At 32.7% G+C, this 20,379-nt stretch overlaps 1 protein-coding gene across 1 annotated transcript in view; it reads right to left on the bottom strand.

Annotated features, from left to right (window-relative positions):
* LOC142353363 (uncharacterized) overlaps positions 1-19,323 on the bottom strand; it is a 62,310-nt gene extending 42,987 nt beyond the window's left edge. Inside the window, exon 1 of the mRNA XM_075405596.1 lies at positions 19,135-19,323. The gene's annotated coding sequence lies outside the window, so the exon portion shown is untranslated. The remainder of the gene's footprint in view (positions 1-19,134) is intronic.
* Between the last annotated feature and the right edge of the window lie 1,056 nt (positions 19,324-20,379).

The following is a 20,379-nucleotide window of genomic DNA, read 5'->3' as shown; positions in this document are numbered from 1 at the left end:
CTCCTTGACCCATAGGGTCACATCATATTTTTTAAAAAAGAAACGAATTTTGAGAAACATTTGACGAAATCGCAACACTTGGCTTTATATAACACTAATCTTAAATTTCTTTACGTCATAGTCACAGTTAGCCTGACCAACGTTTTTTTTTACAACTTTGAACCACCTAGACACAATAGTCGAGAAAAAAGAGGGCTTTTTACATAAAAAATAGAGGAAATTTTTGCGTTTCCGAACTTTACTTTTCTAATGTGCCAATTTTTCAAGTACTGACCCCAAAGCAAAATGTTTTGATTTAATATCATCCATTTGAATAGAAGATACTACTAAAATAGTATGAGCAGCATTCTACAACTCCTTGACACATAGGATCACTTCATAATTTTTAAATAAGAGACGAATTTTGAGAATCATTTGACAAAACCGCAAAACTTGACTTTATTTAACTCTAATCTTAAATTTCTTTACATCATAGCCAACGTTATTTTGTTACACGTTTGTTATATCACTTTGAACCACCTAGACCCAATAGTCGATAAATAAGAAGGCTTTTTGCATAAAAATTAGACAATTTTTTTTGTTTCCGAACTTTACTTTTCTCACGTACCAAATTTTCAAGTATTGAACCCGAAGCAAAATGTTTTGTTTTAATACCATCCATTTGAATAAGAGATACTACTAAAATAGTATGAGCAACATTCTACAACTACTTGACCCATAGGCTGACATCATATTTTTTAAATAAGAGACGAATTTTGAGAAATATTGGACGAAATTGCAAAACTTGACTTTATATAACACTAATCTTGAATTTCGTTACATCATAGCCAAACTTAAGCCGACACACGTTTTTCTGACAACCTAGGCCCAACAGTCGAGAAAAAAAGAAGCCTTTTTACATAAAAAAACATACAATTTTTTTGTGTTTCCGAAATTTACATTTCTAATGTAACAATTTTTTCAATTATTGACCTCAAAGCAAAAATTTTTGTTTTAATACATTCCATTTGAACTGGAGATACTACGAAAATAGTATGAATAACATTCTATAACTCCTTAACTCATAGGGTCTCATCATATATTTTAAATAAGAGACGATTTTTGAGAAACATTTGACGAAATCGCAAAACTTGACTTCATAAATCATCAATCTTCAATTTCTTTACATCATGGCCAGAGTTATCTTTTCACACGTTTGCCATATCACTTTGAACCGCAACCAATAGTCGCTAGATAAGAAGGCAATTTACATAAAAAATTAGAAGAATTTTTTGCGTTTCTGAACTTTACATTTGTATTGTTCCAATTTTTCATGTATTGACCCCAGAGCAAAAAAATTTTAGTTTAATATAACCCATTTGAATAGGAGATACTATAATAACGATTTTTAGAGACGAATTTTGAGAAACATTGGACGAAATGGCAAGACCTGACGTTATATAACACCAATCTGAAATTTCGTTACATCTTAGCCAAATTAGTCCTGACACACGTTCTTCTTTTAACTGTGAACCACCTAGACCCAATAGTCGAGAAAAAAGGAGGCTTTTTACATAAAAAACAGAAGAGTTTTTTTTTGCGTTTCCGAACTTCAGTTTTCTAATGTACCAATTCTTCAAACTTTGACCCCTGAGCAAAATTAATCCATTTGAATAGGAGACACTACGAAAATAGTATGAGCAGCGTTCTACAACTCCTTAACCCATAGGGTCAAATCATAATTTTTAAATTAGAGACGAATTTTGAGAAAAATTTGACCAAATCGCATTACTTGACTTGATAAATCACTAATCTTCAACTTCTTTATATCTTGGCCAACTTTAGCTTGTCACACGTTTGTTATATCAATTTGAACCGCGTAGACCCAATAGTCAATAAATTAGAAGGCATTTTACATAAAAAACCGACGAATTTTTTGCGTTTCCGAACTTTAGTTTCTAACGTACCAATCTTTCAAGTATTGACTCCAAAGCAAAAACTTTTGTTTTAATGCAATTCATTTGAATAGGAGATACTACGAAAAAAGTATAAGCAAAATTCTACAACTCTTTGACCCATAGGGTCAAATCATATTTTTTCAATAAGAGACGATTTTTGAGAAACATTTGAGGAAATCGCAAAACTTGACTTCATAAATCACTAATCTTCATTATATTTACATCATGGCCAAAGTTAGCCTTTCAGACGTTTGTTATATCACTTTGAACCGTCTACATACAATAGTCGATAAATAAGAAGGCATTTTACATAAAAAGTCAGTTGAATTTTTTTGCGTTTCCGAGCTTTACTTATCTCAGGTAACAATCTTTCAAGTATTGACTCCCAGGCAACAATTTTGATTTAATACAATCCATTTGATTAGAAGATACTACGAAAATAGTTTGAGCAACATTCTACAACTACTTGAACCATAGGGTAAAAAAATATTTTTTAAATAAGAGACGAATTTTGAGAAACATTTGAAGAAATCGCAAAACTTGACTACATAAATCACTAATCTTCATTATATTTACATCATGGCCAAAGTTAGCCTTTCAGACGTTTGTTATATCACTTTGAACCGTCTACATACAATAGTCGATAAATAAGAAGGCATTTTACATAAAAAGTCAGTTGAATTTTTTTGCGTTTCCGAGCTTTACTTATCTCAGGTAACAATCTTTCAAGTATTGACTCCCAGGCAACAATTTTGATTTAATACAATCCATTTGATTAGAAGATACTACGAAAATAGTTTGAGCAACATTCTACAACTACTTGACCCATAGGGTAAAAAAATATTTTTTAAATAAGAGACGAATTTTGAGAAACATTTGAAGAAATCGCAAAACTTGACTTCATAAATCATCAATCTTCAATTTCTTTACATCATGGCCAGAGTTATCTTTTCACACGTTTGCCATATCACTTTGAACCGCAACCAATAGTCGCTAGATAAGAAGGCAATTTACATAAAAAATTAGAAGAATTTTTTGCGTTTCTGAACTTTACATTTGTATTGTTCCAATTTTTCATGTATTGACCCCAGAGCAAAAAAATTATAGTTTAATATAACCCATTTGAATAGGAGATACTATAATAACGATTTTTAGAGACGAATTTTGAGAAACATTGGACGAAATGGCAAGACCTGACGTTATATAACACCAATCTGAAATTTCGTTACATCTTAGCCAAATTAGTCCTGACACACGTTCTTCTTTTAACTGTGAACCACCTAGACCCAATAGTCGAGAAAAAAGGAGGCTTTTTACATAAAAAACAGAAGAGTTTTTTTTTGCGTTTCCGAACTTCAGTTTTCTAATGTACCAATTCTTCAAACTTTGACCCCTGAGCAAAATTAATCCATTTGAATAGGAGACACTACGAAAATAGTATGAGCAGCGTTCTACAACTCCTTAACCCATAGGGTCAAATCATAATTTTTAAATTAGAGACGAATTTTGAGAAAAATTTGACCAAATCGCATTACTTGACTTGATAAATCACTAATCTTCAACTTCTTTATATCTTGGCCAACTTTAGCTTGTCACACGTTTGTTATATCAATTTGAACCGCGTAGACCCAATAGTCAATAAATTAGAAGGCATTTTACATAAAAAACCGACGAATTTTTTGCGTTTCCGAACTTTAGTTTCTAACGTACCAATCTTTCAAGTATTGACTCCAAAGCAAAAACTTTTGTTTTAATGCAATTCATTTGAATAGGAGATACTACGAAAAAAGTATAAGCAAAATTCTACAACTCTTTGACCCATAGGGTCAAATCATATTTTTTCAATAAGAGACGATTTTTGAGAAACATTTGAGGAAATCGCAAAACTTGACTTCATAAATCACTAATCTTCATTATATTTACATCATGGCCAAAGTTAGCCTTTCAGACGTTTGTTATATCACTTTGAACCGTCTACATACAATAGTCGATAAATAAGAAGGCATTTTACATAAAAAGTCAGTTGAATTTTTTTGCGTTTCCGAGCTTTACTTATCTCAGGTAACAATCTTTCAAGTATTGACTCCCAGGCAACAATTTTGATTTAATACAATCCATTTGATTAGAAGATACTACGAAAATAGTTTGAGCAACATTCTACAACTACTTGACCCATAGGGTAAAAAAATATTTTTTAAATAAGAGACGAATTTTGAGAAACATTTGAAGAAATCGCAAAACTTGACTACATAAATCACTAATCTTCAATTTCCCTAAATCATGGCCAATTTTATCTTGTCACACGTTTGTTATATCGCTTTGAACCGCGTAGACCCAATAGTCAATTAATATGAAGGCATTTTACATAAAAAATAGACGAATTTTTTGCGTTTCCGAACTTTACTTTCTAATGTACCAATTTTTCAAGTATTGACCCCACAGCAACAATTTTTGGTTTAATACAATCCATTTGAATAGGACATAATACGAAAAAAGTATGAGCAACATTCTACATTCCTTGACCCTTAGGGGCAAATCATATTTTTCAAATAGGAGACGAGATTTGAGAAGCGTTGGACGAAATTGCAAAACTTGACATTATATAACACTTATCTTAAATTTCTTTACATCATAGCCACAATAAGCCTGACACACGTTTTTCTTACAACTTTGAAGCACCTAGACCCAATAGTGGAGAAATAAGAAGGGGTTCCACATAAAAAAAACCGACGAATTTTTTGCGTTTCCGAACTGTACATTTCTAATGTACCAATTACTCAATTATTGACACCAAAGCAAAAATGTTTAGTTTTATACAGTCCATTTGAATAGGAGATACTACGAAAATTGGATGAGCAATATTCTACTACTCCCGGACCCATAGGGTCACATCATTTTTTTTAAGAGCCGAATTTTGAGAAACATTGGACGAAATTGCAAAACTTGACTTTATATAACATTAATCTTAAATTTCTTTACATCATAGTCACAGTTAGCCTGACACATGTTTTTTTATAACTTTGAACCACCTAGACACAATAGTCGAGAAAAAAGAGGGCTTTTTACATAAAAATTAGAGGAAATTTTTGCGTTTCCGAACTTTACTTTTCTAACCCCAAAGCAAAAATTTTCCGTTAATTACAATTCATTTGAATGTGAGATACTACGAAGAGAGTATGAGCAACAGGCTACAACTCCTTGACCCATAGGGTCACATCATATTTTTTAAATAAGAGACGATTTTTGAGAAACATTTGACCAAATTGCATTACTTGACTTGATAAATCACTAATCTTCAACTTCTTTACATCTTGGCCAACTTTAGCTTGTCACACGTTTGTTATATCAATTTGAACCGCGTAGACCCAATAGTCAATAAATTAGAAGGCATTTTACATAAAAAGTCAGTTGAATTTTTTTGCGTTTCCGAGCTTTACTTATCTCAGGTAACAATCTTTCAAGTATTGACTCCCAGGCAACAATTTTGATTTAATACAATCCATTTGATTAGAAGATACTACGAAAATAGTTTGAGCAACATTCTACAACTACTTGACCCATAGGGTAAAAAAATATTTTTTAAATAAGAGACGAATTTTGAGAAACATTTGAAGAAATCGCAAAACTTGACTACATAAATCACTAATCTTCAATTTCCCTAAATCATGGCCAATTTTATCTTGTCACACGTTTGTTATATCGCTTTGAACCGCGTAGACCCGATAGTCAATTAATATGAAGGCATTTTACATAAAAATTAACCGAATTTTTTGCGTTTCCGAACTTTACTTTCTAATGTACCAATTTTTCAAGTATTGACCCCACAGCAACAATTTTTGGTTTAATACAATCCATTTGAATAGGACACAATACGAAAAAAGTATGAGCAACATTCTACATTCCTTGACCCTTAGGGGCAAATCATATTTTTCAAATAGGAGACGAGATTTGAGAAGCGTTGGACGAAATTGCAAAACTTGACATTATATAACACTTATCTTAAATTTCTTTACATCATAGCCACAATAAGCCTGACACACGTTTTTCTTACAACTTTGAAGCACCTAGACTCAATAGTGGAGAAATAAGAAGGGGTTCCACATAAAAAAAACCGACGAATTTTTTGCGTTTCCGAACTGTACATTTCTAATGTACCAATTACTCAATTATTGACACCAAAGCAAAAATGTTTAGTTTTATACAGTCCATTTGAATAGGAGATACTACGAAAATTGGATGAGCAATATTCTACTACTCCCGGACCCATAGGGTCACATCATTTTTTTTAAGAGCCGAATTTTGAGAAACATTGGACGAAATTGCAAAATTTGACTTTATATAACATTAATCTTAAATTTCTTTACATCATAGTCACAGTTAGCCTGACATATGTTTTTTTATAACTTTGAACCACCTAGACACAATAGTCGAGAAAAAAGAGGGCTTTTTACATAAAATTTAGAGGAAATTTTTGCGTTTCCGAACTTTACTTTTCTAACCCCAAAGCAAAAATTTTCCGTTAATTACAATTCATTTGAATGTGAGATACTACGAAGAGAGTATGAGCAACAGGCTACAACTCCTTGACCCATAGGGTCACATCATATTTTTTAAATAAGAGACGATTTTTGAGAAACATTTGACCAAATCGCATTACTTGACTTGATAAATCACTAATCTTCAACTTCTTTACATCTTGGCCAACTTTAGCTTGTCACACGTTTGTTATATCAATTTGAACCGCGTAGACCCAATAGTCAATAAATTAGAAGGCATTTTACATAAAAAGTCAGTTGAATTTTTTTGCGTTTCCGAGCTTTACTTATCTCAGGTAACAATCTTTCAAGTATTGACTCCCAGGCAACAATTTTGATTTAATACAATCCATTTGATTAGAAGATACTACGAAAATAGTTTGAGCAACATTCTACAACTACTTGACCCATAGGGTCTAATTATTTTTTAAATAAAAGACGAATTTTGATAAACATTTGACGAAGTCGCAAAACTTGACTACATAAATCACTAATCTTCAATTTCCCTAAATCATGGTCAATTTTAGCTTGTCACACGTTTGTTATATCACTTTGAACCGCGTAGACCCGATAGTCAATTAATATGAAGGCATTTTTCATAAAAATTAACCGAATTTTTTGCGTTTCCGAACTTTACTTTCTAATGTACCAATTTTTCATGTATTGACCCCAGAGCAACAATTTTTGGTTTAATACAATCCATTTGAATAGGACACAATGCGAAAATAGTATGAGCAACATTCTAAAACTCCTTGACCCTTAGGGTCAAATCATATTTTTCAAATAGGAGACGAGATTTGAGACGCGTGCGACAAAATTGCAAATTTTGACCTTATATAACACTTATCTTAAATTTCTTTAAATCATAGTCACAATAAGCCTGACACACGTTTTTCTTACAACTTTGAAGCACCTAGACCCAATAGTGGAGAAATAAGAAGGCGTTCCACATAAAAAACCGACAAATTTTTTGCGTTTCCGAACTGTACATTTCTAATGTACCAATTACTCAATTATTGCCACCAAAGCAAAAATGTTTAGTTTTATACAGTCCATTTGAATAGGAGATACTACGAAAATTGGATGAGCAACATTCTACTACTCCCGGACCCATAGGGTCACATCATATTCTTAAAAGCCGAATTTTGAGAAACATTGGACGAAATTGCAATACTTGACTTTATATAACATTAATCTTAAATTTCTTTACATCATAGTCACAGTTAGCCTGACACACGTTTTTTTATAACTTTGAACCACCTAGACAAAATAGTCGAGAAGAAAGAGGGCTTTTTACATAAAAAATAGAGGAAATTTTTGCGTTTCCGAACTTTACTTTTCTAACCCCAAAGCAAAAAGTTTTCGTTAATTACAATTCATTTGAATGTGAGATACTACGAAGAGAGTATGAGCAACAGTCTACAACTCCTTGACCCATAGGGTCACATCATATTTTTTAAATAAGAGACGATTTTTGAGAAACAACAGAGAAAATTGCAAAACCTGACTTTATATAACAATAATCTGAAGTTTCTTATAATCCTAGACAAATTTAACCTGAAACACGTTTTTCTTATATTTTTGAAACACCTAAACCCAATAGTCGAGAAATAAGAAGGCATTTTACATAAAAAACAGACGATTTTTTTGCGTTTCCGATCTTTACTTTTCTAATGTTCCAAGTTTTCATGTACTGACCCAAGAGCAAAAATTTTTCGTTTAAAACAATCCATATGAATAGGAGATGTTACGAAAACAGCATGAGCAACATTCTACAAATCCTTGACCCATAGGGTGACATCATATATTTTAAAAAAAGAGGCGAATTTTGAGAAACATTGGACGAAATTGCAAAACTCGACTTTTTATAACACTAATCTTAAACTGCTTAACAGCTTAGCCAAAGTTAGGCTCACACACGTTTCTCTTGTAACTTGGAACCACCTAGACCCAATAGTCGAGAAAAAAGAAGGCATTTTACATAAAAAACACAATTTTTTTTGTTTCCGGTCTTTACTTTTCTAATGTTGCAAATTTTCACTTTTTGACCCCACAGCAAAAGTTTTTGGTTTAATACAATCCATTTGAATAGGAGATACTACGAAATTAGTATGAGCAACATTCTACGACTCCTTGACCCATAGGGTCACATCATATTTTTTAACTAAGAGACGAATTTTGAGAAACATTTGAAGAAATCGCAAAACTTGACTACATAAATCACTAATCTTCAATTTCCCTAAATCATGGTCAATTTTAGCTTGTCACACGTTTGTTATATCACTTTGAACCGCGTAGACCCGATAGTCAATTAATATGAAGGCATTTTACATAAAAATTAACCGAATTTTTTGCGTTTCCGAACTTTCCTTTCTAATGTACCAATTTTTCATGTATTGACCCCAGAGCAACAATTTTTGGTTTAATACAATCCATTTGAATAGGACACAATACGAAAATAGTATGAGCAACATTCTAAAACTCCTTGACCCTTAGGGTCAAATCATATTTTTCAAATAGGAGACGAGATTTGAGACGCGTGCGACAAAATTGCAAATTTTGACCTTATATAACACTTATCTTAAATTTCTTTAAATCATAGCCACAATAAGCCTGACACACGTTTTTCTTACAACTTTGAAGCACCTAGACCCAATAGTGGAGAAATAAGAAGGCGTTCCACATAAAAAACCGACAAATTTTTTGCGTTTCCGAACTGTACATTTCTAATGTACCAATTACTCAATTATTGCCACCAAAGCAAAAATGTTTAGTTTTATACAGTCCATTTGAATAGGAGATACTACGAAAATTGGATGAGCAACATTCTACTACTCCCGGACCCATAGGGTCACATCATATTCTTAAAAGCCGAATTTTGAGAAACATTGGACGAAATTGCAATACTTGACTTTATATAACATTAATCTTAAATTCCTTTACATCATAGTCACAGTTAGCCTGACACACGTTTTTTTATAACTTTGAACCACCTAGACAAAATAGTCGAGAAGAAAGAGGGCTTTTTACATAAAAAATAGAGGAAATTTTTGCGTTTCCGAACTTTACTTTTCTAACCCCAAAGCAAAAAGTTTTCGTTAATTACAATTCATTTGAATGTGAGATACTACGAAGAGAGTATGAGCAACAGTCTACAACTCCTTGACCCATAGGGTCACATCATATTTTTTAAATAAGAGACGATTTTTGAGAAACAACAGAGAAAATTGCAAAACCTGACTTTATATAACATTAATCTGAAGTTTCTTATAATCATAGACAAATTTAACCTGAAACACGTTTTTCTTATATTTTTGAAACACCTAAACCCAATAGTCGAGAAATAAGAAGGCATTTTACATAAAAAACAGACGATTTTTTTGCGTTTCCGATCTTTACTTTTCTAATGTTCCAAGTTTTCATGTACTGACCCAAGAGCAAAAATTTTTCGTTTAAAACAATCCATATGAATAGGAGATGTTACGAAAACAGCATGAGCAACATTCTACAAATCCTTGACCCATAGGGTGACATCATATATTTTAAAAAAAGAGGCGAATTTTGAGAAACATTGGACGAAATTGCAAAACTCGACTTTTTATAACACTAATCTTAAATTGCTTAACAGCTTAGCCAAAGTTAGGCTCACACACGTTTCTCTTGTAACTTGGAACCACCTAGACCCAATAGTCGAGAAAAAAGAAGGCATTTTACATAAAAAACACAATTTTTTTTTGTTTCCGGTCTTTACTTTTCTAATGTTGCAAATTTTCACTTTTTGACCCCACAGCAAAAGTTTTTGGTTTAATACAATCCATTTGAATAGGAGATACTACGAAATTAGTATGAGCAACATTCTACGACTCCTTGACCCGTAGGGTCACATCATATTTTTCAAAAAAGAGAGGAATTTTGAGAAGAATTGCACGAAATTGCAAAACTTTATAAAACACTTATCTTAAATTTTTCACATCATAGTCAATGTTTGCCTGACAAAGTTTTCTCTTAAAACTTTGAAGCACCTAGACCCAATAGTGGAGAAATGCGAAGGCATTTTACATAAAAGCTGACGAATTTTTTGCGTTTCGAACTTTATATTTCTATTGTAGTAATTATACAATAATTAACCCTAATGCAATAATTTCATGTTGGAAAAAATCCATTTGAATAGGAGATACCACAAAAATAGTAGAAGCAACGTTCTACAACTCCTTGACCCATAGGGTCACATCTTATTTTTTTAAATAAGGAAGGAATTTTGAGAAACATCGGACGAAATTGCAAAACCTGACTTTATATAACATTAATCTCAAGTTTCTTAAAATTTTAGACAAAGTTAAACTGACACACTTTTCTCCTATAACTTTGAACAACCTAGACCCAACAGTCAAGAAATAGGAGGGCATTTTACTTGAAAAACAGACGATTTTTTTGCGTTTCCGATCTTTACTTTTCTAATGTTGCAATTTCTCATGTATTGACCCAAGAGCAAAAATTTTTCGTTTAATACAATCCATCCATATGAATAGGAGATACTACGAGAAAACAGCTTGAGCAACATTCTACAAATCCTCGACCCATAGGGTGAAATCATATTTTTTTTTAAGAAAAGACGAATTTTGAGAAACATTGGACGAAATTGTAAAACTCGTTTTCATATAACACTAATCTTAAAATTCTTTACTTCAAAGCCAAATTTAGGCTCACACACGTTTTTGTTATAACTTTGAACCACCTAGACCCAATTGTTGAGAAAAAACAAGGCATTTTACATTAGAAAAAAGATTTTTTTCCGTTTCCGATCTTTACTTTTCTAATGTTCCAATTTTTCAAGTATTGACCACAGAGCAAAGAATTTTTGTTTAATAAAATCCATATGAACAGGAGACACTACGAAAACAGCTTGAGCAACATTCTACATCTCCTTGACCCATAGGGTGACATCATATTTTTTAAAAAGGAGACGGATTTTTGAGAAACATCGGACGAAATAGCAAAACTTGATTCTATATAACACTAATCTCAAGTTTCTTATAATAATAGACAAATTTAACCTGCCACAAGTTTCTCATATAACTTTGAACCACCTAGACCCAACAGTGAGATACTACGAAGAGAGTATGAGCAACAGTCTACAACTCCTTGACCCATAGGGTCACATCATATTTTTTAAATAAGAGACGATTTTTGAGAAACAACAGAGAAAATTGCAAAACCTGACTTTATATAACATTAATCTGAAGTTTCTTATAATCATAGACAAATTTAACCTGAAACACGTTTTTCTTATATTTTTGAAACACCTAAACCCAATAGTCGAGAAATAAGAAGGCATTTTACATAAAAAACGGACGTTTTTTTGCGTTTCCGATCTTTACTGTTCTAATGTTCGAATTTTTCAAGTATTGACCCCAAAGCAAAAATTTTTCGTTATTTAAAATTCATTTGAATTTGAGATACTACGAAGAGAGTATGAGCAACATTCTAGAACTCCTTGACCCATTGGGTCACATCATATTTTTTAAGTAAGGGACGAATTTTGAGAAACATCGGACCAAATAGCAAATCTTGACTTTATATAACCCTAATCTCAGTTTTCTTAAAATCATAGCCAAATTTAACCTGACAAACGTTTCTCTTATAACTTTGAACAACCTACACCCAATAGTCGACAAATAAGAAGGCATTTTACATAATAAACAGACGATTTTTTTGCGTTTCCGATCTTCACTTTTCTAATGTACCAATTCTTAAAGTTATGTTGCAATTTCTCATGTATTGACCCAATAGCAAACATTTTTCGTTTAATACAATCAATCCATATGAATAGGCGATACTACAAGAAAACAGCATGAGCAACGTTCTACAAATCCTTGACCCATAGGGTGACATCATATTTTTTTTTAAAAAAAAAAAGAGACGAATTTTGAGAAACATTGGCCGAAATTGCAAAACTCGTTTTCATATAACACTATTCTTAAAATTCTTTACTTCATAGCCAAATTTAGGCTCACACACGTTTTTCTTATAACTTTGAACCACCTAGACCCATTGTTGAGAAAAAAGAAGGCATTTTACATTAAAATAGGCTATTTTTTTCCGTTTCCGATCTTTACTTTTCTAATGTTCCGATTTTTCAAGTATTGACCACAGAGCAAAGAATTTTTGTTTAATGAAATCCATATGAACAGGAGACACTACGAAAACAGCTTGAGCAATATTCTACATCTCCTTGACCCATAGGGTGACATCGTATTTTTTAAAAAAAGAGACGGATTTTTGAGAAACATCGGACGAAATAACAAAACTTGACTCTATATAACACTAATCTCAAGTTTCTTATAATAATAGACAAATATAACCTGCCACAAGTTCCTCATATAACTTTGAACCACCTAGACCCAACAGTCGAGAAATAAGAAGGCATTTTACATAAAAAACGGACGTTTTATTGCGTTTCCGATCTTTACTGTTCTAATGTTCGAATTTTTCAAGTATTGACCCCAAAGCAAAAATTTTTCGTTATTTAAAATTCATTTGAATTTGAGATACTACGAAGAGAGTATGAGCAACATTCTAGAACACCTTGACCCATTGGGTCACATCATATTTTTAAAGTAAGGGACGAATTTTGAGAAAAATCGGACCAAATAGCAAATCTTGACTTTATATAACCCTAATCTCAGTTTTCTTATAATCATAGCCAAATTTAACCTGACACACGTTTCTCTTATAACTTTGAACAACCTACACCCAATAGTCGACAAATAAGAAGGCATTTTACATAAAAAACAGAAGATTTTTTTGCGTTTCCGATCTTCACTTTTCTAATGTACCAATTTTTTAAGTATTGACACCAAAGTAAAAATTTTTGATTAATCAAAATCCATTTGATTGGGAGATACTAAGGAAAGAGTATGAGCAAAATTCTACAACTCCTTGACCCATAGGGTTACATCATATTTTTTAACTAAGAGACGAAATTTGAGAAACATTGGACGAAATCGCAAAACTTGACTTCATAAATCACTAATCTTCAAATTCTTTGAATCAAGGCCAACTTTAGCTTGTCACACGTTTGCTATATCACTTTGAACCGCCTAGAAGCGATAGTCGATAAATAAAAAGGCATTTTACATAAAAAACAGACGATTTTTTTGCGTTTCCGATTTTCACTTTTCTAATGTACCAATTTTTAAAGTATTAACCCCAAAGCAAAAATTTTTCGTTAATTACATTTCTTTTGAATGTCAGATACTACGAAGAGAGTATGAGCAACATTCAACAACTACTTGACCCATAGGGTCACATCATATTTTTTAAGTAAAGGACGAATTTTGAGAAACATCGGACCAAATAGCAAAACTGACTTTATATAACCCTAATCTCAGTTTTCTTATAATCAAAGCCAAATTTATCCTGACACACGTTTCTCTTACAACTTTGAACAACCTACACCCAATAGTCGACAAATAAAAAGGCATTTTCCATAAAAAGCAGAAGATTTTTTTTGCGTTTCCGATCTTCACTTTTCTAATGTACCAATTTTTCAAGTATTGACCCCAAAGTAAAAATTTTTGATTAATCAAAATACAATCGATTGGGGATACTACGGAAAGAGTATGAGCAACATTCTACAACTCCTTGACCCATAGGGTCACATCATATTTTTTAACTAAGAGACGAAATTTGAGAAAAATTGGACGAAATCGCAAAAATTGACTTCAATAATCACTAATCTTCAAATTCTTTAAATCAAGGCCAACTTTAGCTTGTCACACGTTTGTTATATCACTTTGAACCGCCTAGAACCAATAGTCGATAAATAAGAAGACATTTTACATAAAAAACAGAAGATTTTTTTGCGTTTCCGATCTTCACTTTTCTAATGTACCAATTTTTCAAGTATTGACCCCAAAGCAAAAATTTTTCGTTAATTACAATTCATTTGAATGTGAGATACTACGAAGAGAGTATGAGCAGCATTCTACAACTCCTTGACCCATAGGGTCACATCATATTTTTTAAGTAAAGGACGAATTTAGAGAAACATCGGACCAAATAGCAAAACTTGACTTTATATAACCCTAATCTCAGTTTTCTTGCAATCAAAGCCAAATTTATCCTGACACACGTTTCTCTTACAACTTTGAACAACCTACACCCAATAGTCGACAAATAAGAAGGCATTTTACATAAAAAAACAGAAGATTTTTTTGCGTTTCCGATCTTCACTTTTCTAATGTACCAATTTTTCAATTATTGACCCCAAAATAAAAATTTTTGATTAATCAAAATCCATTTGATTGGGAGATACTACGGAAAGAGTATGAGCAACATTCTACAACTCTTTGACCCATAGGGTCACATCATATTTTTTAACTAAGAGACGAAATTTGAGAAACATTGGACGAAATCGCAAAACTTGACTTCATAAATCACTAATCTTCAAATGCTTTAAATCAAGGCCATCTTTAGCTTGTCACACGTTTGCTATATCATTTTGAACCGCCTAGAACCAATAGTCGATAAATAAGAAGGCATTTTACATAAAAAACAGAAGATTTTTTTGCGTTTCCGATCTTCACTTTTCTAACGTACCAATTTTTCAAGTATTGACCCCAAAGCAAAAATTTTTCGTTATTTACAATTCATTTGAATGTGAAATACTACGAAGAGAGTATGAGCAACGTTCTACAACACCTTGACCCATTGGGTCACATCATATTTTAAAAGTAAGGGACGAATTTTGAGAAAAATCGGACCAAATAGCAAAACTTGACTTTAAATAACCCTAATCTCAGTTTTTTTATAATCAAAGCCAAATTTATCCTGACACACGTTTCTCTTACAACTTTGAACAACCTACACCCAATAGTCGACAAATAAGAAAGCATTTTACATAAAAAACAGAAGATTTTTTTGCGTTTCTGATCTTCACTTTTCTAATGTACCAATTTTTAAAGTATTGGACCCAAAGCAAAAATTTTTCGTTAATTACATTTCTTTTGAATGTCAGATACTACGAAGAGAGTATGAGCAACATTCTACAACTCCTTGACCCATAGGGTCACATCATATTTTTTAAGTAAAGGACGAATTTTGAGAAACATCGGACCAAATAGCAAAACTTGACTTTATATAACCCTAATCTCAGTTTTTTTATAATCAAATTCAAATTTATCCTGACACACGTTTCTCTTACAACTTTGAACAACCTACACCCAATAGTCGACAAATAAGAAGGCATTTTACATAAAAAAACAGAAGATTTTTTTGCGTTTCCGATCTTCAGTTTTCTAATGTACCAATTTTTCAATTATTGACCCCAAAATAAAAATTTTTGATTAATCAAAATCCATTTGATTGGGAGATACTACGGAAAGAGTATGAGCAACATTCTACAACTCTTTGACCCATAGGGTCACATCATATTTTTTAACTAAGAGACGAAATTTGAGAAACATTGGACGAAATCGCAAAACTTGACTTCATAAATCACTAATCTTCAAATGCTTTAAATCAAGGCCATCTTTAGCTTGTCACACGTTTGCTATATCATTTTGAACCGCCTAGAACCAATAGTCGATAAATAAGAAGGCATTTTACATAAAAAACAGAAGATTTTTTTGCGTTTCCGATCTTCACTTTTCTAACGTACCAATTTTTCAAGTATTGACCCCAAAGCAAAAATTTTTCGTTATTTACAATTCATTTGAATGTGAAATACTACGAAGAGAGTATGAGCAACGTTCTACAACACCTTGACCCATTGGGTCACATCATATTTTAAAAGTAAGGGACGAATTTTGAGAAAAATCGGACCAAATAGCAAAACTTGACTTTATATAACCCTAATCTCAGTTTTCTTATAATCAAAGCCAAATTTATCCTGACACACGTTTCTCTTACAACTTTGAACAACCTACACCCAATAGTCGACAAATAAGAAAGCATTTTACATAAAAAACAGAAGATTTTTTTGCGTTTCTGATCTTCACTTTTCTAATGTACCAATTTTTAAAGTATTGACCCCAAAGCAAAAATTTTTCGTTAATTACATTTCTTTTGAATGTCAGATACTACGAAGAGAGTATGAGCAACATTCTACAACTCCTTGACCCATAGGGTCACATCATATTTTTTAAGTAAAGGACGAATTTTGAGAAACATCGGACCAAATAGCAAAACTTGACTTTATATAACCCTAATCTCAGTTTTTTTATAATCAAATTCAAATTTATCCTGACACACGTTTCTCTTACAACTTTGAACAACCTACACCCAATAGTCGACAAATAAGAAGGCATTTTACATAAAAAACCGAAGATTTTTTTGCGTTTCCGATCTTCACTTTTCTAATGTACCAATTTTTTAAGTATTGACCCCACATTAAAAATTTTTGATTAATCAAAATCCATTTGATTGGGAGATACTACGGAAAGAGTATGAGCAACATTCTACAACTCCTTGTCCCATAGGGTCACATCATATTTTTTAACTAAGAGACGAAATTTGAGAAACATTGGACGAAATCGCAAAACCTGATTTCATAAATCACTAATCTTCAAATTCTTTAAATCAAGGCCAACATTAGCTTGTCACACGTTTGTTAAATCACTTTGAACCGCCTAGAACCAATAGTCGATAAATAAGAAGGCATTTTACATAAAAAACAGAAGATTTTTTTGCGTTTCCGATCTTCACTTTTCTATTGTACCAATTTTTCAAGTATTGACCTCAAAGTAAAAATTTTTGATTAATCAAAATCCATTTGATTGGGAGATACTGCGGAAAGAGTATGAGCAACATTCTACAACTACTTGACCCATAGGGTCACATCATATTTTTTAACTAAGAGACGAAATTTGAGAAACATTGGACGAAATCGCAAAACTTGACTTCATAAATCACTAATCTTCAAATTCTTTAAATCAGGGCCAACTTTAGCTTGTCACACGTTTGTTATATCACTTTGAACCGCCTAGAACCAATAGTCGATAAATAAGAAGGCATTTTACACAAAAAACAGAAGATTTTTTTGCGTTTCCGATCTTCACTTTTCTAATGTACCAATTTTTCAAGTATTGACCCCAAAGTAAAAATTTTTGATTAATCAAAATCCATTTGATTGGGAGATACTACGAAGAGAGTATGAGCAACATTCTACAACTCCTTGACCCATAGGGTCAGATCATATTTTTTAAGTAGGGGACGAATTTTGAGAAATGTCGGACCAAATAGCAAAACTTGACTTTATAAAACCCTAAGCTCAGTTTTATTATAATCATAGCCAAAATTAACCTGACACGCGTTTCTCTTACAACTTTGAACAACCTACACCCAATAGTCGACAAATAATAAGGCATTTTACTTAAAAAACAGACGATTTTTTTGCGTTTCCGATCTTCAATTTTCTAATGTACCAATTTTTCAAGTATTGACCCCAAAGCAAAAATTTTTCGTTAATTACAAATCATTTGAATGTGAGATACTACGAAGAGAGTATGAGCAACATTCTACAACTCCTTGACCCATAGGGTCACATCATATTTTTTAAGTAAAGGACGAATTTTGAGAAACATCGGACCAAATAGCAAAACTTGACTTTATTTAACACTAATCCTAAAGTTCTTTACATCATAGCCGAAAATAGTCTGACACACGTTTCTCTTAGAACTTTGAAGCACCTAGACCCAATAGTCAATAAATAAGAAGGCATTTTTCATAAAAATTAGACAAAATTTTTGCGTTTCCGAACTTTACTTTCTGATGCACCAATTTTTCAAGTAATTACCCCGCAGCAAAAATTTTTGCTTTAATACATTCCTTTTGGAGAGGAGATACTACGAAAATAGTACGAGCAACACTCTACAACTCCTTAACCCATAGGGTCTCATCATTTATTTTAAATAAGAGACGAATTTTGAGAAACATTTCAAACTTGACTTCGGTGTTCAAATTCTAAAGACATGTAATTCGCCCACCGAATTACAACAGAAATCATTTTTGATTAGTTTGCAACCTAAATTTTTTTGTTCAGTGAATTAAAAACCAAAAAAATTGCCTTGTTTCTGAAAAATCCCTCAATAAATTTTGATGATATTTGTCGGATTTTCGGGTCGATTTTCCCTTCTTTGTTAACAAAATCCGCTTGGTTTCTACATCAGTGCGCCTACTTATAGTGCCCCTGAGTTTGCCAGTCCAGCATTGGTATACAAGCCCTTTTTTGAGCGAGGGATTTTTTGGAAAAAAACCGATGGCTCGGCTTCTCGACTCTGTCTTTAAAGTTTTTTGTGTTTAAATCACTTTAGAGCTTTGACAGAAAATTAAATCAATTTTGCTTGCTCAAAATCCGCGTTTTTAATTAGGCTGAATTGATTATTAGAGATACTTTTAATGCGAATAATAGATACCTAAATTGAGCGGAAACGTGCTACAAGACTTGTAACCTATTTTAAAAGTTCTTTTGTTTCGCAAAATTGGCTGAACCCCTTTTCCGAAAATTTGATACAAAGGATGTCTCCTAATTTCGTTCATTTTATGTATCTAATTTCCGAGCGAATTTTACTAAGGCGGAAATTTTGGGGTATACCTCTGCGGTGTAAAGTAAATTTCGGTTCCTTGATTGTTTTTGATAGGTAATAATAGTGTTGACTAACATCCTTTTCGCGAGAGAGACCACTCCATAAATGGTCAATAGTTTTTTGGTTGGCTTTCAGAAAGTTCACGAGATTCCGGTATGTTTCAAACACTCCTGCGCCTTCTGTAAATTGTAGTGGCTTTATCAATTCAGCATTTGGGAGTCCAGAATTACGACAAGTGTTGATCGCTTGTTGCCAAGAAATGGTGACTCTGATTTGAGAAATTGTTTCCGTCAACTTAACTCGATATTTACTAATAACTTGTGAATAAACTAATTCTCATTTCTGCACTGATTAAGTTTGCTTACCCTAACAAGAGGCGATCATAAACAGTTGTATAGATGAACGGTGAAGATCTTGCTTGATTAAATTTTATCTCAACAAGGGCACCGTTCATCCAATTGTAAAAGATTAAAATGTCATATCATAGACCATGTCGAGGGTCTGACTTTATGAAAAGACGTTTAAATCCAAGGTGTGGGGCGGGAAGGGGGATTCACTTTCTACCAAATTTCTATGGCGAAGAACCCTGGTAATGCGGCCCACCTTGGGTTTCGCATTTTTTGTCAAGAAATTATGATCCAGTTTTTCAGGGTCAAGGGGGCTTTGATTGTGAGTTTAAAGCACCCAAAAAGGTGTCTTTCTACGGAGGAGAGGTTGAAGGAAACTTGTTCCTATATTGGCAGTAGCATATGTCCTCAACACACGCATAGAGTCCGCAGTTCAACAAAACCCATTCTAACTGAGTTGGTGTCAGATCATAGTCGACAAGTTTAATTCTATCATCATTTTTATTGTCCGTTCTTAGGCTGTTAAGTAAGTTGTGGGGCTCATTTGTAAATATGGCGATAAACAGGGTTGAGAAGGTGAGCAAGAGTAAAATATTTGTCGAAACAAATTTGGGATGGCGTCGGCACAAACTAATCAAGAATCTTAAGTACTGAATTGATGTTGTGAACAGCATTTCAACGAGACTCTGCGTCGAGTCCATTTCGAGATTACTAAGAGTTTATGAAAGTTCTTCTGTTTATGTAAAATGTAGTTGAAACTTTCTCAGTTAACGAAACTTCTGTTAATTAAGAGTATTTGAACAGACATAAAGAATTAAAGAATTAAAATCACCCCAGACCTCGTTTTGTTTTCACTACAGATTTGCATAGCTGTTTCTAATGAATAGCAAATTGATAAAGGTTATCAGCTCTTTCCTTCTATAGACCCCCGCTCACGAAATTATGTGACCCCCATTATGGTAAATTTATGGTA

This window comes from Convolutriloba macropyga, chromosome 14, assembly GCF_964194025.1.
Source record: "Convolutriloba macropyga chromosome 14, txConMacr16.3, whole genome shotgun sequence".
NCBI classification, from domain to species: domain Eukaryota; kingdom Metazoa; phylum Xenacoelomorpha; order Acoela; family Convolutidae; genus Convolutriloba; species Convolutriloba macropyga.
The sequence above is the reverse complement of the archived record's forward strand: the minus strand, read 5'-3'. Positions and strand labels throughout refer to the sequence as shown.